The sequence below is a fragment of the Ranitomeya imitator genome, chromosome 5 (assembly GCF_032444005.1).
Source record: "Ranitomeya imitator isolate aRanImi1 chromosome 5, aRanImi1.pri, whole genome shotgun sequence".
NCBI lineage: Eukaryota > Metazoa > Chordata > Amphibia > Anura > Dendrobatidae > Ranitomeya > Ranitomeya imitator.
Genome location: NC_091286.1, coordinates 97,122,027 through 97,147,392, shown reverse-complemented (window position 1 = coordinate 97,147,392; position 25,366 = coordinate 97,122,027).

The window sequence follows — 25,366 nt, the reverse complement described above, 5'->3', positions numbered from 1 at the left end:
GCAATTTTTCTAGTATTGCCAAACCATTGACCGATTTGACCAGGAAGGGTGCTGATTTGGTCAATTGGTCTTCTGCTGCTGTGGAAGCTTTTCAAGAGTTGAAGCGTCGTTTTTCTTCTGCCCCTGTGTTGTGTCAACCTGATGTTTCTCTTCCATTCCAGGTCGAGGTTGATGCTTCTGAGATTGGAGCAGGGGCTGTTTTGTCGCAGAGAGGTTCTGATTGTTCAGTGATGAAACCATGCGCTTTTTTTTCCAGGAAGTTTTCGCCTGCTGAGCAGAATTATGATGTGGGCAACCGAGAGTTGCTGGCCATGAAGTGGGCATTCGAGGAGTGGCGTCATTGGCTTGAAGGAGCTAAGCATCGCGTGGTGGTATTGACTGATCATAAGAACCTGACTTATCTCGAGTCTGCTAAGCGTTTGAATCCTAGACAGGCTCGTTGGTCGCTGTTTTTCGCCCGTTTTGACTTTGTGATTTCGTACCTTCCGGGTTCTAAAAATGTGAGGGCGGATGCTCTGTCTAGGAGTTTTGTGCCCGACTCTCCGGGTTTATCTGAGCCGGCGGGTATCCTCAAGGAAGGAGTAATTGTGTCTGCCATCTCCCCTGATTTGCGGCGGGTGCTGCAAAAATTTCAGGCTAATAAACCTGATCGTTGTCCAGCGGAGAAACTGTTTGTCCCGGATAGGTGGACAAATAAAGTGATCTCTGAGGTTCATTGTTCGGTGTTGGCTGGTCATCCTGGAATCTTTGGTACCAGAGAGTTAGTGGCTAGATCCTTTTGGTGGCCGTCTCTGTCGCGGGATGTGCGTTCTTTTGTGCAGTCCTGTGGGATTTGTGCTCGGGCTAAGCCCTGCTGTTCTCGTGCCAGTGGGTTGCTTTTGCCCTTGCCGGTCCAGAAGAGACCTTGGACACATATCTCTATGGATTTTATTTCAGATCTTCCCGTCTCTCAAAAGATGTCAGTCATTTGGGTGGTCTGTGATCGCTTTTCTAAGATGGTCCATCTGGTACCCTTGTCCAAGTTGCCTTCCTCCTCTGATTTGGTGCCATTGTTCTTCCAGCATGTGGTTCGTTTGCATGGCATTCCAGAGAATATCGTTTCTGACAGAGGTTCCCAGTTTGTTTCGAGGTTTTGGCGAGCCTTTTGTGGTAGGATGGGCATTGACTTTTTCCTCGGCTTTTCATCCTCAGACTAATGGCCAGACCGAACGAACCAATCAGACCTTGGAAACCTATCTGAGATGCTTTGTTTCTGCCGATCAGGATGACTGGGTGTCCTTTTTGCCTTTGGCTGAGTTCGCCCTTAATAATCGGGCCAGCTCGGCTACCTTGGTTTCGCCATTTTTCTGCAATTCTGGGTTCCATCCTCGTTTCTCTTCAGGACAGGTTGAGTCTTCGGACTGTCCTGGTGTGGATACTGTGGTGGACAGGTTGCAGCAGATTTGGACTCATGTAGTGGACAATTTGACCTTGTCCCAGGAGAAGGCTCAAAGTTTCGCTAATCGCAGACGCCGTGTGGGTCCCCGACTTCGTGTTGGGGATCTGGTTTGGTTATCTTCTCGTCATATTCCTATGAAGGTTTCCTCTCCGAAGTTTAAACCTCGTTTCATTGGTCCTTATAGGATTTCTGAGGTTATTAATCCTGTGTCTTTTCGTCTGACCCTCCCAGATTCTTTTTTCATACATAACGTCTTCCATAGGTCATTGTTGCGGAGATACGTGGCACCTATGGTTCCATCTGTTGACCCTCCTGCCCCGGTTTTGGTGGAGGGGGAATTGGAGTATATTGTGGAGAAGATTTTGGATTCTCGTGTTTCAAGACGGAAACTCCAGTATCTGGTTAAATGGAAGGGTTATGCTCAGGAGGATAATTCCTGGGTTTTTGCCTCTGATGTCCATGCTCCCGATCTTGTTCGTGCCTTTCATGTGGCTCATCCTGGTCGGCCTGGGGGCTCTGGTGAGGGTTCGGTGACCCCTCCTCAAGGGGGGGGTACTGTTGTGAATTCTGTGGCAGAACTCCCTCCTGTGGTCACAAGTGGTACTTCGGCTGATTCTCTCTGGGAGCTTCCGTTTGTGGAGGAAACTGGTACTGCTGCTTCTGAGTTTCCTCCCTCAGGTGATCTGGTGAGGTCGTTAGGTGCTTCTCTACTTAACCCCACCTAATGCTTTGATTCATGCTTCCTGTCAATGTTCCAGTGTTGGACTTGTGTTTCTCTGGATCATTCCTGTGGCCTGCTGCTCTGCATAGCTAAGTGCTTCTTTGCTATTTGTTGCTATTTTTTCTGTCCAGCTTGTCTATTTGTTTTGCTGGAAGCTCTGGGACACAAAGGGTGTACCTCCGTGCCGTTAGTTCGGTACGGAGGGTCTTTTTGCCCCTTTGCGTGGTTTTCTTTAGGGTTTTGTGTAGACCGCAAAGTTATCTTTCCTATCCTCGTTCTGTCTAGAATATCGGGCCTCACTTTGCTGAATCTATTTCATCCCTACGTTTGTCTTTTCATCTTACTCACAGTCATTATATGTGGGGGGCTGCCTTTTCCTTTGGGGTATTTCTCTGAGGCAAGGTAGGCTTATTTTTTCTATCTTCAGGCTAGTTAGTTTCTCAGGCTGTGCCGAGTTGCATAGGTAGCGTTAGGCGCAATCTACGGCTGCCTCTAGTTGTGTTTGGAGAGGATCAGGGATTGCGGTCTGCAGAGTTCCCACGTCTCAGAGCTCGTTCTATTATTTTGGGTTATTGTCAGATCACTGTATGTGCTCTGACCTCCATGTCCATTGTGATACTGAATTGCCTTTCATAACAGTGATGTCCTCAATGGACCTCCTTCTCCGCTGACAGTTGCAAGTAACGACCACTTCTGGGATGCCAACTCTCAGCACCTTGTGGCTACTGGGCCAATAGCATTTCTCCAGACCTGGTCCTTGCTCACCTCCTTGTCTCTTCTGACCAACCTAGGCCCCGCAGTCTGCTCACCAGTTCCAGAATCCTGTCTCTCCTGTCCGCAAGAACCTCAGCGTTAAAGAATGCAGCCTGGGTTCGGGCCTTGGTGGTTCTGGAAAATCGGCAGGATACGGATCACAGGTTCCTGCCATGTCTGCTGTTGAGCCTGCTTCCTCTGGCTTGAATATTCACCTGGTTATTCCCTCGGAAGTCTTGCATGGTTCTGCCATTTTTGGCAACCACTAAGCACGTTACGCTGTATATATGACAAACTGAATACAGCAAAAAACGTTAGCACTTTTTTGGAATGTTATATAGCACAGAAATGTACCCCAGACTACGGAATAGTGTACAGGTGAGAAATTTAACCCAGTAAAATTTTTGAATGCGTTTTTGCAGTATCAGATATCACAGTAATGTACCCCAGACCACAGAATACTGTATGGGTGAGTAATTTAATCCAGAAAAATTTGTAAATGCTTTTTGGAAGTGTTAGATAACATATGAATGTACAATACACTAAGGAATACTGTATGGCTTAGAAATTTAACCAAGCAAAGATTTTTAATTCCTTTTTGTAGTGTTAGATATCACATAAATGCACCCAACACTACCAAATACTGTAGGTGGTGTGGGTTAGACATTTAACCTAACAACATTTTTAAACATTTTTTTGGAATGATACCTATAACAGTAATGTACACCAGACCACAGAATACTGTACAGATGAGAAATTTAACCCAACAACATACTTGAACGCTTTTTTTTAGAGTGTTAGATATCACAAAAATGTACTCCAGAGCACAGAAGACTCTATGGGTGAGTAATTTAATTCAGAAAAAAATGTAAACACTTATTTTGAGTGCTATATAACACCAAAATGTACCACAAAGTATGTAATACTCTATGAATCACACAATATATTCCATTCTTTTCACGCAAAAAATGCTACAGCTGTATATTTTGCAAGCTATTGCACAGCCCTAATCCCTGTCTACAAACTATTCTGCCACTTTCTGATCTACTGCAACTCTCTCTCCCTCCCTACCCTAAATGCAGAATGCATGTAGTACAAGCAGCAAAGCAAGCGATAAGCCCTTAGAAGGCTAAACATTACAGGACTCTGATTCGTTTGACTGTGCACACACTGGCCTGGACAAGCACTCTCTCCCCTCAATGCAAAATGTCCCAAAGCTGTGCAATGGTGTCAGTGTGCCAAGCCAACTGGCTCCTGTTCTTTTATAACCCCTGATGGTGTCATACGGTCAGCTAATCACAGTAATTCTACAACCAAGATAGTTATGGCATTACAGTGACACACAGGCTATCCCCATATCCTTATTGGCTGTGTAACAGGTGTCAAAGATGCAGGGTGGGGATTTGAGTTTTAAATCAAGCACTGCCCAATGCTCGCTGAGTAAAAAATGCATCCAAGCACTCTTATATTCAAATGGTATCTGAGTATCACCAAGCACGTTCGCTCATCCCTTGTAGTCTTTAAAAAGCTGCCATAATTTACAGTGATTCTCATTAACCCCATATAAAGTTTAGCTGTTCTCGTAGGATTTTTCTTAGTTGCATTTTAAAGCTAAAAGCCTTAGTCTATAAACAATTTACAACACAGCAAAGGAATTTCATTATTGAAGGAGAAGGAACAATTCATATGCATTTGAGTCGCCCGCCAGGGACATGGGGTACTCGATACCGGGTCCGATACTTATAGGGGATGTCATGATGGCGGCGACCCGGTCCATGGCCCTGGGCGCCCAAGTAAAAGGGAATGTCCTTAAAGGGGTTTTGAATAAAGTGTGTGCTCGTGACTCCATCTGTGGTGTTCGGTCAGTGGGGACTGACGCTGCTTAAAGGGGTCCTCTGGGGTGATGTTATGGCAGCTAAGATGGAATAACTTCCCACAGGGGAAGTTGGGTTCCCAGGGCTCCCAGTGGGTAGATGAAGATGGTGAATGGTGCGGTAAGAAACAGAGGACACAGGTTTGCAGTCTCTTTACCTGGTTTACTGAAGACTTCAGGCAGCCACAGTCCAGAGTCCCAGATTACAGGTACAGGCAGAGTCTGGCCAGCTTGGAAGCGAGTTCAGAGTCCCCTTTACCAGGTGAAGTTAGAAGCCTTCCTACTAGTGCGGTGGTGTAGTCCCTTGCTTTCTGTGGTTTCTGTCAAGGTCCTCACTGTTCTCTCTGTCCTCCATAAAGGTGGGACACTAACCCATATGACAGGTGGCTCGAGACTTTTTACAGGGTCTCTATCATGACCCGGACTCTATGCGCCACTGTGTCTCCTGGGTATTAGGGCGGACAGGTGACATGTAGTCCAGCTGTCCTGCCGGTTTCTGCTGTAAGACTTGGAGTCCCTCACAACCTCGGTCTTCTGGCTAACAGTGTCTGCGCTCTGTAGGGAGGTAGCCCAGTTATAGCTGTCCTCCCCAATTGTCACTCTCCTTTGCTTCGCTCTCCTGCATGCTCACTACAAGCTGTTCTTCCTTCTGTGTTATCTCTGTCCAGGAGCTGCAGCACCCTTGTGGCTGCACGGCCCCTCAGTCCTTCATCTCTCTTCTCTGTCTGCCAGGAGCTGCAGACTCCCACGTCTGCTTAGCTGCACTCCTCTCTTACCAACTTCGCCTAAGCTGATGTTCCTCGACAAGCTCCCTTCTGGCAATCTCTTTCCAGCCCCCTCTGACAGGGAGCTCCTTCTTAGCACATCTTTCTGCTTCACTGTCCTCTCACAATCTGCCTGACTTTCCCTCCAGACCAGAATATATATATAGGGGAGCCACCCATAAGCTAGATCAGAGCTCCCCCTTCTGGCCTGGAGTGTGAACATGTTGTATTTTTGTGGTTACCTGATAAAGAAGATCTTCCTTCGCTTCCAAGCATGACACCACGCTCCCCGTGAGGAAAGCAATGCCACTGTAACAACTAGGACGCTGGGGTGTTACACATTAGATATGGAACACTGTGAAGATAGTCATCAATAAAAAGCTTTATAAAATTGGCACAACAGTGATATTACTTAGAAAAAGCAGAAATATGGTTATGCTGTGAGGCTGCTGAAGAATCTACAGGATTCAGATCATGAATAGAAATAGATTGTAGTTTATTCTCAATGCAATTCTAAGTCAAACGGATCTCTTCCTCAAGGGAGCCACAATAAAGATCACCTATGATTGGACGTCCTCAAAAACTGATAACAAGATAAAAAGAAAATTGGTCCAGCAGGCTGCCAAGACATCTGCATCAAAATATAAGTAGCTACAAGAAATTCTGGCAAGAATTAGCTCTGTACTGTATGGGACAATGATCTCCCATATTCATTATATGTCTAGCCTGTGGGATAGGGTGTCAAGCCAAAAACATCCTAGCCTCGCTATGTTTGGCCAAGACCTATATCAATTTCCAGAAATGCATGCAAGAAAACATGTTATGGTCTGATGAGCCCAATGTTGAATTTTTTGTCCATTTGTCAACACCGCAAATGAACACCATACCTACAGTAAAGAAAAGGTGGAGTTAACATTATCCAATTTGGCTGTTTTTCATCGCCTACAAATGGGGTTTTATTCAAGGTGGAGAGAATTATGAACAGTTCCAAATATATGTAAATTTTGCAATAAATCCTTCACGTTTTTTTCGTACATGCAGCAAAAAGAGCTGTAAAAAAGATTTCTTGAAAGGATATTCAAATAATTTAGCATATTTTTCTGTGATACATGGGGCATAATTTTTATGTTACAGTTTTATGTTTTTTGCCAGTATTAGGCGGTAGTGGTGAGAAAGTAAAGAAAATGCATTTCTGTTTTTCAAATTTTAATTTTTTCCTTTTTTTATGACCAAAAAGGATCTCTAAGGCTACTTTCACACTAGCGTTTTCTGCAATCCGTCACAATGCGTCGTTTTACAGAAAAAACGCATCCTGCAAAAGTGCTTGCAGGATGCGTTTTTTCCCCATAGACTTGCATTGACGACGCATTTGCGACGGATTGCCACACGTCGCATCCGTCGAGCGTGCTTTTGCGGACCGTCGGGAGAAAAAAACGCTACATGTAACGTTTTTTCTCCTGACGGACCGCTTTTTCCAACCGCGCATGCGTGACCGGAACTCCGCCCCCACCTCCCCGCACCTTACAATGGGGCAGCGGATGCGCCGGAAAAATGCATCCGCTGCACCCATTGTGCAATGCAGCAAACGCTAGCGTCGGAATCTCTCCCCGACGCATTGTGACAGGGAGATTCCGACGCTAGTGTGAAAGAAGCCTAAAATACAATTTATTTTTTTCCCTTTCCATAGTAAATGTTTCTGTCATACCGGCCTCCTCTGACGCTGCGGCCGCTTCTCCTATCAGTCCCGCTCTCTCCATTTCTCCTCGCCACTCTCAGTGTCACGCCGGTTCCCCGCGTCCTCTTCCTGCTGCTCGGGGATTTCGGCGTGGGGTGCGCGCTCCTCTTCCCTCCCGTCCTGTACCTGCTCCACACATGTGCCTTAGGACGCGGGCGTGCACTTCTTCCTCCAGTTAACCATTTCGGACCCTCCCTGCTCCTGTCTCCTCCAATCAGGTACTTCTTTGGGCTATATTAGGCCCCGCCTCCATAATGGAGGTGCCTGATTGTTGTGTGCAGTTTGTACCTTCGTTTGGCCCTGTCTGGTTCAGATCCTTTTCTGCTCCAGTCTGGTTCGTTTTCTCAGGCTCATTCTTCTCCTGTCTTCCCTCCGTTTTCCCAGCCTGTCTCCCTTGGTTCGTTCCTTCCTCCCCTCTCCCTTTTACTTTCATTCCCAGGATTTCTCCTCCACTTCCGTCCTTCCCTTCTGTCCTTTCCAGAGCCGTCCCTCTTGGTGCCAGCTGTTGCGGTATTGTTCCCCTCGGGCCTGCTCCCCAACTATCCCTGTATAGGGGTTGTCATCTCGGGTTCGCTCGCCCCTGGGTGTATCAGTACCGTGACCCAGAGGGTCCACTCTCTGTCCGGTTCTTCCGTCCTCACGGTCACTATAGGACTGCTCTCAGATTTCATCAGAGTGCAGTCAGATTGTCACAGTCTTCCGTCCTTACGGTCACTATAGGACTGCTCTCAGATTTCATCAGAGTGCAGTCAGATTGTCTCACTCTTCCGTCCTCACGGTCACTATAGGACTGCGCTCAGATTACATCAGAGTGCAGTCAGATTGTCACAGTTTCTATATATTGGACGTGGTTTTTTTTAACAGAGTCGGGGCTACTAAAAGCAAATTTGGATTGGCCCCTGCTTTTTTTAAATAAACTTTTAATATTCCTTATTGCCTTATATTTATTTACTTATTATTTCATTTATTTGACACATTGTGCCCCCACGTCCACATAAGGTCATAAAAAATATTTGTTTGGCATTTCAACATTTTCCATTTTTTCTTAAAGCTGATTTTCCCTTTAACTGGCTTTGGTATATTAACCCCAGCTTTAGGAGAAATTCATCCTCCTGGTAGTATGGCAGAGCATAATAGGTCTCTAAAGGTTACTTTCACACTAGCGTCGTACGACGCACGACGCAATGTGTCGTGGTGATGTACCGACGCATGCTGTGAAAGAGCAGCACAATGGGGGCAGCGGATGCAGTTTTACAACGCATCCGCTGCCCCATTGTGAGCTCCAGGGAGGAGTGGGCGAAGTTCCGGCCGCGCATGTGCGGTCGGAAATGGCGGACACAACGCACCAAAAAACGTTACATGCAACGTTTTTTGGTGCCGACGGTCCGCCACAACACGACGCAACCGTCGTTCGACGGTTGCGACGTGTGGCAATGCGTCGCAATGCATCGCTAATACAAGTCTATGGAGAAAAAACGCATCCTGCAGACAACTTTGCAGGATGCGTTTTTTCTGCAAAACGACGCATTGCGACGTGCTTCGTACGACGCTAGTGTGAAAGTAGCCTAAGACCTAGCATGTCTTGCTCCATCTCTACTCCCAGTGATCACATGACTGCTGGGTCATTTGGAGAAAGCGCTGTCATTGCTTCCTATTCTATGCACACATTGCTAGTTTAGCACCTTTATGTATTGCGATACTGAAGGCAGAGACTGTAATATACCATCTCTAGTCTTCAGCAGAGAGAATATGGCTGCATTTGACAGTGTCTTACAGCTGCTTTATTCTGCAGTAATGTTTTAGAATCTCCTTGCAGAGTAGATTGCGGACTGCTTGTATGCTTACAGTTTATGGGTGATCAGGAAGTAGTCAAAGTGTAAAAATATTTTTATGACATCATCATTCTTACATTTAATTAATTGTATACGTTCTACATATTCTACAAGCTACTTAATTTAGATTTAGACACAAGAAGTAACTAAGCCCTGTCAGCAATATTAATTGAAATGAGTCTACAATCACTTGGTTATGCGAAGAATTGGGATGAGTGCGAGTGCGAGTGCTCGGTGATACTCGGATATCACTCGAGTACCTGGGTGCTCAGATGTACTCATTACTCCGTGGGCATCGGGCTGTGCTCGATGCAAAATTCGAATCCCTGGCTCGCATGGTTGCTGACTGTTACACAGCCAATAAGCATGCGGGGATTGTTTGTGCATCAGTGTAATGCTGTAGCCATCTCGGTTGTGGCATTACTGTGATTGGCTGACCGTGTGGCATCATCAGGAGGTATAAAAGAACAGGCACCGCCGAGCTCAGCACACTGATGCAATTGCTCAGCTCTGTTACACTTTGTATTGGTGTTAGAGAGTGCATGTCTAGGACTCTGACTGCACAGTTTAACGAATCAGAGTCCTGTAGTATTGATACTGGTGCTGAAGCTTATCCATCATACTAAGAGCCCTAGTCAGGACTAATTCTTTGCTTTGCTGTTTGAGTCACATATATTCTGCATTTAGTGTAGGGAGGGAGTCGCAAAAGCAGGGAGAGTGTCTGCATGCAGTCTGTAGACAGGATTAGGGCTGTGCAGTCCCTTGCAAATATATAGCTGCATCTGTTTTTGGGGGAGTGAAAAATTTAATATACTTTGATCCATCGAGTATCACATGCTTTCTGTTACTTTTTTTTGTTATATAACACTCAAAAAAATAATTGAACAATTTTCCTGGGTTAAATTTCTTACCCATACACTCTTCTGTGTACTGGGGGTACATTTCTGTGATCTATAAAACTAAAAAAAGCATTAAAAAAATTTGCTGGATTACATTTCTCACCCATATACTATTTTGTGGTTTGGTGTACATTACTGTGATATCTTATACTCCAAAAAAAGTGTTAAAAAATTGGCTGGATTACATTTTTCACGCATATACTATTCCGCGGTCTGGGGTACATTTCTGTGCTACATAACACACCAAAAAAAGTGTTAAAATTTTTTACTGTATTCTGTACTGTATTCAAGTAGTCATTCATACAGGGTAATGTGCTTAGTGGCCGACAAAGATGGCCGAACCATGCAAGACTCCAGAGGGAGTGACCGTAGGAATATTGGAGTCAGTGGAAGCAGGTGCAACAGCAGAGTTTGTAGGAGCCTGTAGTCCACATCCAGATGATTTCCTGGAACCACTAAGGCCAAAACCCAGGCTGCATCCTTTATTGCTGGGGTTCTTGTGGACTGCCAGTATCCAGGAACTGGAGAATGGACTGTGGGGCCTAGGCTGGTCAGAAGAGACAAGGACCAGGACTGGAGAAATGTTATTGGGCCCACTAGCCACAAGGTACCAAGAGTTAGCATCCCTGGAGGTGGTCGTAACTGACTGTCAGCGGAGATTAGGTCCATTGAAGAGTTTGTGACCCTTCATCATATCTTGTTCACGCATCGGGCAGTAGAGAGGCTACATCGCTGGTATGCAGTAGGTGTAATCTCAGAAGGAAGGGAGCAGGGTGAACCCTTATTGAGGTATGAACGGTCCTGGGAGAGGATCCTTGAGGCAGCTCGAGGCAAGGCTACTGCCACCCCCGCAAATCATGCAGCTGCATCAACAAACGAAATATCCGAGCACAACAAAATACTCGGAGACCACTCGAGCATGCTCGCAGATACTCGAGTAACGAGCACACTCGCTCATCACTAGACATGAGTTAACTGGATGTAAATGTTTATTTGTGATAATGACTGCATCTAATGCATTTAATAATTACTATGATTCCTTTATGGTCTGGTGATAGCTATTAACAACTCCCAGCATCTTCTTACCGTTGTTAAGGACATACTGGAAGTTGTAGGTTCCTGATGATGTATTTATGTAAAGATGATGGTTTTGGTGCTGTATTAATGTACTAATGGTGAGTCTGGTGCTGTATGCATGTACTGATGGTGATTCTTGTGCTGTATTCCTTCATAGAAGGCAGTGATTTATTTTGTACAGTGCAGTACTGTGTTAGTACAGTATATAATAAAAGTGATTTGACAATCACAGGTTAAAGTTCCCTAAGAGGACTAAATTAAAATGAATGAATACCATAAAACCAAAATATGCAGACTTATATGGCACTGTATTGCATAAACAATTCTCTGCGGGCTTATATTGCACTGAGCGAAGGGGCGCCATATAAATTCTCACCTCAGGTAACTGTAGAGCTCAAATCCTCCATGTCTGATGTAACTGGTGACAGAGGACAGGTTAGGATCACCAACAAGGGAAAAACACAGAATCAATAAGGTACATAGATTTTTATTATTAAATATTATTTATAGATCCCAGAAAACCTTTAATGATAGCTTGCATGTCATCAGCACAGCAGGGCTTATTGGGATGTATTAAACCAGCCTATGTGAGTCAAATGTTCCATGTTTACTATGAAGTTATTTTGTTTATTATAAATACAATTTGTAATTTCTTTTTCTCTGATTTTTCTCGGATTTAACAACATGCTTTTTTGGTGACGTTAAAGAACACCCAGATTCATAAACATCTGGTTTGGATTGATGATGAGTCCTGGATATTAAGAAGGATTATTAGATGCTTACTAAAAATAGCATTGTTTTCTTCCAAATGATAAAATGGATAGTTTTCTAATACTTTTTTATTGTGGACAAAAACTATTATATTTAAAGGAGAAAAGTTCAACTGAAAGAAGTTCTTCTTCCATGAAACTTTATTCTTACAACATTGTTTTGAACTCGTTAGCTAGTGCTTGAAGTGATTTTGAAATGATATTGATAACTTTGAGTTCAAAAGTTTCAAAAAGTATTTAGCTGAAATATTTCTTTACTTATTTAGTATTTCCTTCCAGAACCCCCTTTTAGACTTCTATCATGCAGATTTTTCCAGTTTTATTTGCTTAAAATACTTTCTGTGTGTCAAAGATGCCACTGGCTTGACAGGCTTTCATGTCTCAGCACATCTTTATTTGTGGGGTGATTTCCCCTTCTGATACAGCTCATGTTTGATTTTGGCTGTCCTTTGCTGAAACAGGAAATATTGCTGCCTGTGTGCACAAGATCTCTTCTGTCTCTCTATACTTTCAATGGTGTCAATATTATTCTGCCCAATGATGACAAAAGTATTCTTGGAGTGATACCTTTATTGGCTAACCAGAAAATAATATACGTTTCCAAGCTTTCAGAGCACCTTCTTCAGGCAGGATTACAAATAAAGGTATCCCTCCAAGAATACTTTTGTCATCATTGGGCAGAAAAGTATTCACATCGATTTTTCTGGCTAACACGGTACCACAATATAATTTGCTATTGTACATCATTATACATTCACTGCAAATTCATACTTGGGTTCTCCTCTACTTCCTTTCTCTAACACTGTTTATTTTGCTGTCTATAAACTTTCCACCTTTCTTCTGGTATTATTATTATTATTATTTATTGTTATAGCGCCATTTATTCCATGGCGCTTTACATGTGAGGAGGGGTATACATAATAAAAACAAGTACAATAATCTTAAACAATACAAGTCATAACTGGTACAGGAGGAGTGAGGACCCTGCCCGTGAAGGCTCACAATCTACAAGTAATGGGTGAGAATACAGTAGGTGAGGGTAGAGCTGGTCATGCAGCGGTTTGGTCGATCGGTGGTTACTGCAGGTTATAGGCTTGTCGGAAGAGGTGGGTCTTCAGGCTCTTTTTGAAGGTTTCGATGGTAGGTGAGAGTCTGATATGTTGTGGTAGAGGGTTCCAGAGTAGGGGTGAGGCGCGAGAGAAATCTTGTATACAATTGTGGGAAGAGGAGATAAGAGGGGAGTAGAGAAGGAGATCTTGTGAGGATCGGAGGTTGCGTGTAGGTAAGTACCGGGAGACGATTCTGGTATCATTATCATTGAGAGAAGGGAACATAGAGCAGCAAGCAGCAGTGTATATTTGAACTAATGTTAAAATACGCAGTGTAGGAGTTGCCCATATGTTACTGTTAGAAAATGGTAAACCCTTTGTTATTAAAAACAATAAAAAATGTTTCAAGGTTTATTTAAAAAAGCAAGCAGAACAACGGTTTCAGTATCCTTTAAAAAGCACTTAAAATAGTTGACCAATACTTGGACATCCCCTTCTCTTTCCTCATGTTTGGCCCAGTTCAAATAAAAACAATACTCACCTCTGATGCCAAGCTGTTCACGCGATGTTGGCACTCACTTATTGGGTCTCAAGTGAGGTTGCTATGTCACGTGAGCCCTGCAGCCAATCAGCGCTGCCATCACTGTTAAGTCAAATACCTTGCAAAATTGGAGTCATGACACTAATTACATTGAAATGAGAAGTCTAAGGAATCCTCCTGTTCCTTACTACAGAGCACCACAAAGAGGTTTGGACTTAGCCTTTCAGATCCCAAAATCCCAGCCCTCAGACTAGTCACTGGCTGGCAATACAACCCAGAAGCCCTGATGGAACAGTAGGGGAAAAAGAATGAGTCATGGATCATTAGGTCAGCCATGACAAGCCAGATGACATGCAGTAGTAGCATAGTCAAGAAAGAGAAAAGGGTAAAAACCAGGAGAAGAATTACAAGTTCCAGTCAAACAATCCAAATGGCAGTGTGATTGGCCAAATCCTGGAACTGAGCAGGGTCCACGGTATTGATAAAAAACTAAGTACCTATTATTACCTGTTAACCTATTATTTTACCCTGCCAGTTGTTGTTCAGTCATTGCTTCTAGCCTCTTATACTTTTAAATTCATGGAAATAACTAAGTACACCCTCTTACATTTGTGTGGCTTTATGGTGTTAGGCCATAATACAAACACATCTGGTCCTTACAAGTTCTTAAAATTAGGAAAAAGCAACCTGAAGACGAACAACAATATAAGACAAATACGTGTTTCTCATGATTATAGATATAATAAGGGGTTAGATAGATGCTAGGCAGTGATTGAACACTATCAGGATAAAATATCCATTTGATAGGAATGGCCTGGAGCTTAGAATTTTGGGTGGGGCATTGTCATTTAACAGAAATGTTTGATCCTGGTGAGGTAAGTTAAAGTTGTTGGCATATAAGCTTGTATTATTTTTTTTATATTTTCATTTACAATATTATTCAATAATTTGGTATACATTTGGTAATATTTTAATCATATTTGGACTGTGTTGCAAAAAGGCAAGAGAGCCCTGATTTGAGGTCAGGAAAACATGGCTGCAGCGCACAAGATTGAAGACGAGCTCCATTCACTTTTAATTATACTCTCATTATAATAAACCATCAGAATATTTATTTTACCTGGAGACAGTAAAGAGGTTGTCTAATTATTCAAATTTGTCATGATCTTATTACTGTTAAATGGCAGTGAACCTTGAATGTCAAGTAGGATGAATAGCTACATAATATGAAGCATAACAGCCTCCATATAGTGCCAGACAGTCTCCACCATCTTGTGCAGTATGCACAGGTGATGGACCGTGGCTCACACGTTTGCATACATTCATAATTGTATGGAATTATACATTAAAAAACGACAAGGCTACTGAGTCCATTGACCTCTATGGCAGCGTTGCTTATCTCTTCAAGTTCTTATGCCATTTTCTCTTTTTTGCTTCCATTCATTTTCTATTGGTCATTTGTTCCCTACGTACTGTATATTGTTTCCTGGTCTCTGTTTTGTATTGCACTTTGTCTATTGTACCATTGTCCATTTCTCTACTTAGTTGGCCAAGTACTTCCTGGATTGTGACGTTGACCTAGTCCCTAAGCTTGTCTAGTACCTCGGATATCTCACCTGGCTCTATTGCATTTCTACCATTCTAACATATGGCTCAACCATAACTATGCTTTTTTTTAACTATTTGATGATCCTCATTTATGAGCCACCCTTGTTGCTATCTGCAGTGAAGTCTGCTGGATCCCTGTGCAATTGTTAAACAGTGGAAACCTGTGAATGCCTAGGTCTGTAGGCCTTGGTCTACCCAACTGACTTGAGAATCCAAGGGCCCTTTATCTGTACTCACTAGTAGGTGAATAATAACATACAGCCCTATTATAACTCCGTAAAAAAAATACATCTGTAATACTGTTGTGTGCAAAATCCTTTTTTCGTGACTGTCAGAGTGGACTGTTCCTCTTCTGTTCTATACTAACTTGACACTGGAATGGATCCCAGAAGAAGGAACAAGGAAAAAAACTATCCCAAACATTTATTATAGAAAGATTTTACTCTGCTTGGAAAACTCCGATTTTGGGTGGAAAAATAGAAAAAAATAAACCCTATTTTTGACCAAACCTATTAAGCATCTGTCTAATTTTATGTGGTGTTAATATATTGTGATTTCCGATGAAATTTGTAAATCTGGTGAAAATAAAAAATGTACAATAAATATGAAAAATTACACTGACATGTCTGTAAAATGTAAATCCTTTATACTCATCTATGCTCAACAAGGCAAAGTATTTAAATTCCCAATTAGCGTATTGGCAAACCATGCCTCTAATTAACTCAGCATGATACGCAATAAACATTAACATATCCTAGCCAACCAGTAATGCATGTAATTACCTCTCACCGTGTTAATCACTTCTCCAGAAGTTTTCCTGCTTGAGTTCCTAAAATCTAAATTCCACTCATGCAAAACATTACATGACTTTAGTATCAGTATTGCGGTGCATTACTTTTAAAAAGTTCTTTGTTTTTCATTCTTTTGGCTAAATCAATTAAAAAAGACAAAATAATGTAGTCCTGTTGTCTCAAAGCTGTTCCTACAGTATTAGCTTTAGTGATGAGCGAGTGTGCTCGTTGCTCGGGTTTTCCCGAGCACACTCGTGTGGTCTCCGAGTATTTGTAACTACTTGGAGATTTAGTTTTTGTTGATGCAGTTACATGATTTACGGCTGCTAGCCAGCCTGAGTACATGTGGGGGTTGCCTGGTTCCTAGGGAATCCCCACATGTAATCCAGCTGTCTATCAGCTGTAAATCATGCAGCTGAGGCAATGAAAACTAAATCTCCGAGCAGTTACAAATACTCGGAGATCACCCGAGCGTGCTTGGGGGAAAACCCGAGCAATGAGTACACTCGCTCATCAATAATTAGCTTCTATTAGGAGGATTCAATGTTGTAATGCAAATGGATTCTGCTTGCCTGATTTTTTCAGTAGAAATGTAGAAGAGCAGCAGTGCTGGGTTGTATGAAGAATCCCCGTTACTATGTAATAGAAGCTTTTGCATATAGGAGAGCACTTATTTCAGGGCTACACTATTGTAGATGGTCAGCCTGTAGCTGAGCTGTTGCTTCAGGTTGCTTACACCATTGTAGAATTGGAAAGTTGCAGCTGTCCAAACAGCTGGCAAATGTGCATCGAAATAAATGATAAAGCTGCATCTGGATTTTGCAATGGAACATGATGGGAATGTACCATGAGTCAGCCAAGCAATCTATAGTACAAGCTTTGTACAAAACAATGTGACCTATTGGTAAATATCTCGATTCTGTATGTGCGGTGGGTTTTTATTTGGATATGGCACATTTAGTCCCCAAAGACTTTAATTTGGAAAATTATGATATAGAAACACGGCACAGTTTTGACGATTTTCTTATTAAAGGATAATATATATTTTGTCCAGATACCACTTGAGCCATAATTGTTCAAGGATGTCAGATAATATTTTCGATACATGTGTAAATGATTGAGCTGAGCTGACTTCTTGACTGTCGTTTCCTAGAAGTTGTCACTAGTTGACATTGTTATATTGTACAGAACAGGTTTTTCTGCTGTAACTGTGTATTTATGTGTCAGTTTATGACAGGACCACAGCAGGTGAATTGTACATTGCATGGGATAAAGAAGTGATATACAGACTTCAAGAATTTCATGTGTGCGGACCTGGCCTTGTTCAAAAGAATATTGGACCAATGAACGTAGAGCGCAATCCACTGCTCTAAGGGATGCTGTTGTGAATTCTGTGGCAGAGCTCCCTCCTGTGGTCACAAGTGGTACTTCGGCTGATTCTCTCTGTGAGCTTCCGTTGGTGGAGGAAAGTGGTACTGCGGCTTCTGAGTTTCCTTCCTCAGGTGATGTGGTGAACTCGTTAGGTGCTGCTCTATATAACTCCACCTAGTGCTTTGATCCTGGCCTCCAGTCAATGTTCTAGTATTGGACCTGTTTCCTCCTGGATCGTTCCTGTGGCCTGCTGCTCTGCATAGCTAAGTTCCGCTTTGCTATTTTGTTTGCTGTTTTTTTTCTGTCCAGCTTGTCTATTTGTTTTTTCCTGCTTGCTGGAAGCTCTGGGACGCAGAGGGTGTACCTCCATGCCGTTAGTTCGGTACGGAGGGTCTTTTTGCCCCCTTTGCGTGGTTTTTGTAGGGTTTTGTGTTGACCGCAAAGTTACCTTTCCTATCCTCGCTCTGCTCAGAAAGTCGGGCCTCACTTTGCTAAATCTATTTCATCTCTACGTTTGTCTTTTCATCTTAACTCACAGTCATTATATGTGGGGGCTGCCTTTTCCTTTGGGGTATTTCTCTGAGGCAAGGTAGGCTTATTTTCTATCTTCAGGCTAGCTAGTTTCTCAGGCTGTGCCGAGTTGCATAGGGAGCGTTAGGCGCAATCCACGGCTGCCTCTAGTGTGGTTGGAGAGGATTAGGGATTGCGGTCAGCAGAGTTCCCACGTCTCAGAGCTCGTTCTATGTTTTTGGGTTATTGTCAGGTCACTGTATGTGCTCTGACCTCTATGTCCATTGTGGTACTGAATTACCTTATCATAACAGGATGCAGACTTTTGATGTCTAACTGTTTTGTTTTGTTAGAGATTGCGCTCTGTGTTTTATTAGATATTTGCTTGCTTGTTAGTTCAAGTTCAGTTTCAGGAATCAATGTTTCCATTCAATGACAGTAAGCAAAGGAAGACATGCGAGCTGAATCTTATGCAAACATGTGGCCATATACAAGATTGGTAATTACGTAAAGCAATCATTCCATAACTCTCAAGCCATTGTTCTCCCAGCCACTAGTCCCATTATGGGGATGGGGTTAGTAGACCCAGTGGAGTCATCACTATGTGGGGGCTGCCTTTTCCTTTGGGGTATTTCTCTGAGGCAAGGTAGGCTTATTTTCTATCTTCAGGCTAGCTAGTTTCTCAGGCTGTGCCGAGTTGCATAGGGAGCGTTAGGCGCAATCCACGGCTGCCTCTAGTGTGGTTGGAGAGGATTAGGGATTGCGGTCAGCAGAGTTCCCACGTCTCAGAGCTCGTTCTATGTTTTTGGGTTATTGTCAGGTCACTGTATGTGCTCTGACCTCTATGTCCATTGTGGTACTGAATTACCTTATCATAACAGTACTGGAGGCCCAAAGTACTAATGATTCTCAATAGAGGGAAAAAAGAAGTTCTGAGACCATTTTTTTTTCTCTGCGCTGTGTTTTGCCTTTTTTTTTCCCTAGACATTTGGGTGGTTCAGGACACAGGTGTAGCGATGGACATTAAAGGTCTGTCTTCATGTGTGGATCAGCTCACGGCAAGAGTACAAAATATTCAAGACTTTGTGGTTCAGAATTCTATGTTAGAACCGAGAATTCCTATTCCTGATTTGTTTTTTGGAGATAGAACTAAATTTCTGAGTTTCAAAAATAATTGTAAACTATTTCTGGCTTTGAAACCTCGCTCCTCTGGTGACCCAGTTCAACAAGTTAGGATCATTATTTCTTTTTTACATGGCGACCCTCAGGACTGGGCATTTTCTCTTGCGTCAGGAGATCCTGCATTAAGTAATATCGATGCGTTTTTCCTGGCGCTCGGATTGCTGTACGATGAACCTAATTCAGTGGATCAGGCAGAGAAAAATTTGCTGGCTCTGTGTCAGGGTCAGGATGAGATAGAGGTATATTGTCAGAAATTTAGAAAGTGGTCCGTACTCACTCAATGGAATGAAGTTGCGCTCGCAGCTATTTTCAGAAAAGGTCTCTCTGAAGCCCTTAAGGATGTCATGGTGGGATTTCCTATGCCTGCTGGTCTGAATGAGTCTATGTCTTTGGCCATTCAGATTGGTCGACGCTTGCGTGAGCGTAAATCTGTGCACCATTTGGCGGTATTACCTGAGCTTAAACCTGAGCCTATGCAGTGCGATAGGACTTTGACCAGAGTTGAACGGCAAGAACACAGACGTCTGAATGGGCTGTGTTTCTACTGTGGTGATTCCACTCATGCTATCTCTGATTGTCCTAAGTGCACTAAGCGGTTCGCTAGGTCTGCCACCATTGGTACGGTACAGTCAAAATTTCTTCTGTCCGTTACCTTGATCTGCTCTTTGTCATCGTATTCTGTCATGGCATTTGTGGATTCAGGTGCTGCCCTGAATTTGGTGGACTTGGAGTATGCTAGGCGTTGTGGGTTTTTCTTGGAGCCCTTGCAGTGTCCTATTCCATTGAGAGGAATTGATGCTACGCCTTTGGCCAAGAATAAGCCTCAGTACTGGACCCAGCTGACCATGTGCATGGCTCCTGCACATCAGGAGGTTATTCGCTTTCTGGTGTTGCATAATCTGCATGATGTGGTCGTGTTGGGGTTGCCATGGCTAGAAGTCCATAATCCAGTATTAGATTGGAAATCCATGTCTGTGTCCAGCTGGGGTTGTCAGGGGGTACATGGTGATGTTCCATTTCTGACTATTTTGTCATCCGCCCCTTCTGAGTTTCCAGAGTTCTTGTCTGATTACCGGGATGTATTTGATGAGCTCAAGTCCGATACCCTACCTCTGCATAGGGATTGTGATTGTGCTATCGATTTGATTCCTGGTAGTAAATTCCCAAAAGGTTGACTGTTTAATTTATCTGTGCCTGAGCACGCCGCTATGCGGAGTTATGTGAAGGAGTCCTTGGAGAAGGGGCATATTCGCCCGTCATCGTCGCCATTAGGAGCAGGGTTCTTTTTTGTAGCCAAGAAGGATGGTTCACTGAGACCTTGTATAGATTACCGCCTTCTAAATAAGATCACGGTTAAATTTCAGTACCCCTTGCCGTTGTTATCTGATTTGTTTGCTCGGATTAAGGGGGCTAGTTGGTTCACCAAGATAGATCTTCGTGGTGCGTATAATCTTGTGCGTATTAAGCGAGGCGATGAATGGAAAACTGCATTTAATACGCCCGAGGGCCATTTTGAGTATCTAGTAATGCCATTCGGACTTGCCAATGCTCCATCAGTGTTTCAGTCCTTTATGCATGACATCTTCCGAGAGTACCTGGATAAATTCCTGATTGTGTACTTGGATGACATTTTGATCTTCTCGGATGATTGGGAGTCTCATGTGAAGCAGGTCAGAACGGTGTTTCAGGTCCTGCGTGCTAATTCTTTGTTTGTGAAGGGATCAAAGTGTCTCTTTGGTGTTCAGAAGGTTTCATTTTTGGGGTTCATCCTTTTCCCCTTCTACTATCGAGATGGACCCTGTTAAGGTCCAAGCCATCCATGATTGGACTCAGCCGACATCTCTGAAAAGTCTGCAAAAGTTCCTGGGCTTTGCTAATTTTTATCGTCGCTTCATCTGCAATTTTTCTAGTATTGCTAAACCATTGACCGATTTGACCAAGAAGGGTGCTGATGTGGTCAATTGGTCTTCTGCTGCTGTGGAAGCTTTTCAAGAGTTGAAGCGTCGTTTTTCTTCTGCCCCTGTGTTGTGTCAACCAGATGTTTCGCTTCCGTTCCAGGTCGAGGTTGATGCTTCTGAGATTGGAGCAGGGGCTGTTTGGTCGCAGAGAAGTTCTGATTGCTCGGTGATGAAACCATGCGCCTTCTTTTCCAGGAAGTTTTCGCCTGCTGAGCGAAATTATGATGTGGGCAATCGAGAGTTGCTGGCCATGAAGTGGGCATTCGAGGAGTGGCGTCATTGGCTTGAAAGAGCTAAGCATCGCGTGGTGGTCTTGACTGATCATAAGAACTTGACTTATCTCGAGTCTGCCAAGCGGTTGAATCCTAGACAGGCTCGTTGGTCGCTGTTTTTTGCCCGTTTTGACTTTGTGATTTCGTACCTTCCGGGCTCTAAGAATGTGAAGGCGGATGCTCTGTCTAGGAGTTTTGTGCCCGACTCTCCGGGTTTATCTGAGCCGGCGGGTATCCTCGAAGAGGGAGTAATTGTGTCTGCCATCTCCCCAGATTTGCGGCGGGTGCTGCAAAAATTTCAGGCTAATAAACCTGATCGTTGCCCAGCGGAGAAACTGTTTGTCCCTGATAGGTGGACGAATAAAGTTATCTCTGAGGTTCATTGTTCGGTGTTGGCTGGTCATCCTGGAATCTTTGGTACCAGAGAGTTAGTGGCTAGATCCTTTTGGTGGCCATCTCTGTCGCGGGATGTGCGTACTTTTGTGCAGTCCTGTGGGATTTGTGCTCGGGCTAAGCCCTGCTGTTCTCGTGCCAGTGGGTTGCTTTTGCCCTTGCCGGTCCCGAAGAGGCCTTGGACACATATCTCTATGGATTTTATTTCAGATCTTCCCGTCTCTCAAAAGATGTCAGTCATTTGGGTGGTCTGTGATCGCTTCTCTAAGATGGTCCATTTGGTACCCTTGTCTAAATTACCTTCCTCCTCTGATTTGGTGCCATTGTTCTTCCAGCATGTGGTTCGTTTACATGGCATTCCAGAGAATATCGTTTCTGACAGAGGTTCCCAGTTTGTTTCGAGGTTTTGGCGAGCCTTTTGTGGTAGGATGGGCATTGACTTGTCTTTTTCCTCGGCTTTCCATCCTCAGACTAATGGCCAGACCGAACGAACCAATCAGACCTTGGAAACATATCTGAGATGCTTTGTTTCTGCTGATCAGGATGACTGGGTGTCCTTTTTGCCTTTGGCTGAGTTCGCCCTTAATAATCGGGCCAGCTCGGCTACCTTGGTTTTGCCGTTTTTCTGCAACTCTGGGTTCCATCCTCGTTTCTCTTCAGGGCAGGTTGAGTCTTCGGACTGTCCTGGTGTGGATACTGTGGTGGACAGGTTGCAGCAGATTTGGACTCATGTAGTGGACAATTTGACCTTGTCCCAGGAGAAGGCTCAACGTTTCGCTAATCGCAGACGCTGTGTGGGTCCCCGACTTCGTGTTGGGGATTTGGTTTGGTTATCTTCTCGTCATATTCCTATGAAGGTTTCCTCTCCTAAGTTTACACCTCGTTTCATTGGTCCGTATAGGATTTCTGAGGTTCTTAATCCTGTGTCTTTTCGTCTGACCCTTCCAGATTCTTTTTCCATACATAACGTATTCCATAGGTCATTGTTACGGAGATACGTGGCACCTATGGTTCCATCTGTTGATCCTCCTGCCCCGGTTTTGGTGGAGGGGGAGTTGGAGTATATTGTGGTGAAGATTTTGGATTCTCGTGTTTCAAGACGGAAACTCCAGTATCTGGTTAAGTGGAAGGGTTATGCTCGGGAAGATAATTCCTGGGTCTTTGCCTCTGATGTCCATGCTCCCGATCTTGTTCATGCCTTTCATATGGCTCATCCTGGTCGTCCTGGGGGCTCTGGTGAGGGTTCGGTGACCCCTCCTCAAAGGGGGGGGGTACTGTTGTGAATTCTGTGGCAGAGCTCCCTCCTGTGGTCACAAGTGGTACTTTGGCTGATTCTCTCTGTGAGCTTCCGTTGGTGGAGGAAAGTAACATAGTAACATAGTAACATAGTTAGTAAGGCCGAAAAAAGACATTTGTCCATCCAGTTCAGCCTATATTCCATCATAATAAATCCCCAGATCTACGTCCTTCTACAGAACCTAATAATTGTATGATACAATATTGTTCTGCTCCAGGAAGACATCCAGGCCTCTCTTGAACCCCTCGACTGAGTTCGCCATCACCACCTCCTCAGGCAAGCAATTCCAGATTCTCACTGCCCTAACAGTAAAGAATCCTCTTCTATGTTGGTGGAAAAACCTTCTCTCCTCCAGACGCAAAGAATGCCCCCTTGTGCCCGTCACCTTCCTTGGTATAAACAGATCCTCAGCGAGATATTTGTATTGTCCCCTTATATACTTATACATGGTTATTAGATCGCCCCTCAGTCGTCTTTTTTCTAGACTAAATAATCCTAATTTCGCTAATCTATCTGGGTATTGTAGTTCTCCCATCCCCTTTATTAATTTTGTTGCCCTCCTTTGTACTCTCTCTAGTTCCTGCGGTGGTACTGCGGCTTCAGAGTTTCCTTCCTCAGGTGATGTGGTGAAGTCGTTAGGTGCTGCTCTATTTAACTCCACCTAGTGCTTTGATCCTGGCCTCCAGTCAATGTTCTAGTATTGGACCTGTTTCCTCCTGGATCGTTCCTGTGGCCTGCTGCTCTGCATAGCTAAGTTCCGCTTTGTTATTTTGTTTGCTGTTTTTTTTCTGTCCAGCTTGTCTATTTGTTTTTTCCTGCTTGCTGGAAGCTCTGGGACGCAGAGGGTGTACCTCCGTGCCGTTAGTTCGGTACGGAGGGTCTTTTTGCCCCCTTTGCGTGGTTTTTGTAGTGTTTTGTGTTGACCGCAAAGTTATCTTTCCTATCCTCGCTCTGTTCAGAAAGTCGGGCCTCACTTTGCTAAATCTATTTCATCTCTACGTTTGTCTTTTCATCTTTACTCACAGTCATTATATGTGGGGGCTGCCTTTTCCTTTGGGGTATTTCTCTGAGGCAAGGTAGGCTTATTTTCTATCTTCAGGCTAGCTAGTTTCTCAGGCTGTGCCGAGTTGCATAGGGAGCGTTAGGCGCAATCCACGGCTGCCTCTAGTGTGGTTGGAGAGGATTAGGGATTGCGGTCAGCAGAGTTCCCACATCTCAGAGCTCGTTCTATGTTTTTGGGTTATTGTCAGGTCACTGTATGTGCTCTGACCTCTATGTCCATTGTGGTACTGAATTACCTTATCATAACAGGATGCAGACTTTTGATGTCTAACTGTTTTGTTTTGTTAGAGATTGCGCTCTGTGTTTTATTAGATATTTGCTTGCTTGTTAGTTCAAGTTCAGTTTCAGGAATCAATGTTTCCATTTAATGACAGTAAGCAAAGGAAGACATGCGAGCTGAATCTTATGCAAACATGTGGCCATATACAAGATTGGTAATTACGTAAAGCAATCATTCCATAACTCTCAAGCCATTGTTCTCCCAGCCACTAGTCCCATTATGGGGATGGGGTTAGTAGACCCAGTGGAGTCATCACTACAGGGGGTCTTACATGCAGCCCAAGGTGATGAGCTCAGCCTGAAGAAAATACCTCCACCAATGCACAGTTAGCTTAAGGGGGTGTTTCCCGTGGTCTGGGATCAATTTCAGGGGTGGCTTGAGGTATTTAGGACACTGAAGAGGAAATGGAGAGGTTGATGATGACTGAAGTTGGATACACGTGCTACAGTTGTGATATCTGTTATCTGAAGAAACATAGGCTGTTACAGCAGACTATACCATGAGAGATAGCAAATTCTGTGGGCCAACCAAAAGTTGGGTGACAGTGGGTATCACCTGATATGCGGGCAGTGGAACTACTCATCTCGGGTTGGGATCTTGTGGACTGAGGGCACTGTACTTTGGCCATCTACTTGTATCTGGAGTTGCTGTATGACCATGGACGTAAGGAATAAAACTGATTGCATCATTACCCTGCCCATTTGATTATTACAATCCACAAACTCAGAACTTCACAACAATGCTTCAGGGCTGAGCTGTTTGAAATTGAAAATCTATCCTACCCTGTAGCATCCAAAGTCCGCCTATTCACAAAGATTTACAACATATCTACTGAAACCCACAACAATCTGGACAACAAGATGTCCCATTCTCTGCCATCATATTTCAGCATCATCCATATGGATCGCCCCGTCAGGGCAGTGGGGTATTCGGTACTGGGTCCTTCGGTTCTCAGTGGGATGTCTTGGTGGCTCACCCGGTCCGTGGCCCTGGGATGTCCGTGTAAAAGGGAAAGGTCTTTAAAGGGGAAATGTTCATGATGCCAACTGTGGTATTCAGTCAAGGTGGCCGACGCTGCTTTAAGGGGTCCGCTGGGGTAATGTTATGGCAGCTAGATGGTATACCTTCTTACAGGTGAAGTATATCCCCAGGGCTTCCCAGTGTGTAGATGGTGGATGGTGAGAGGTGAA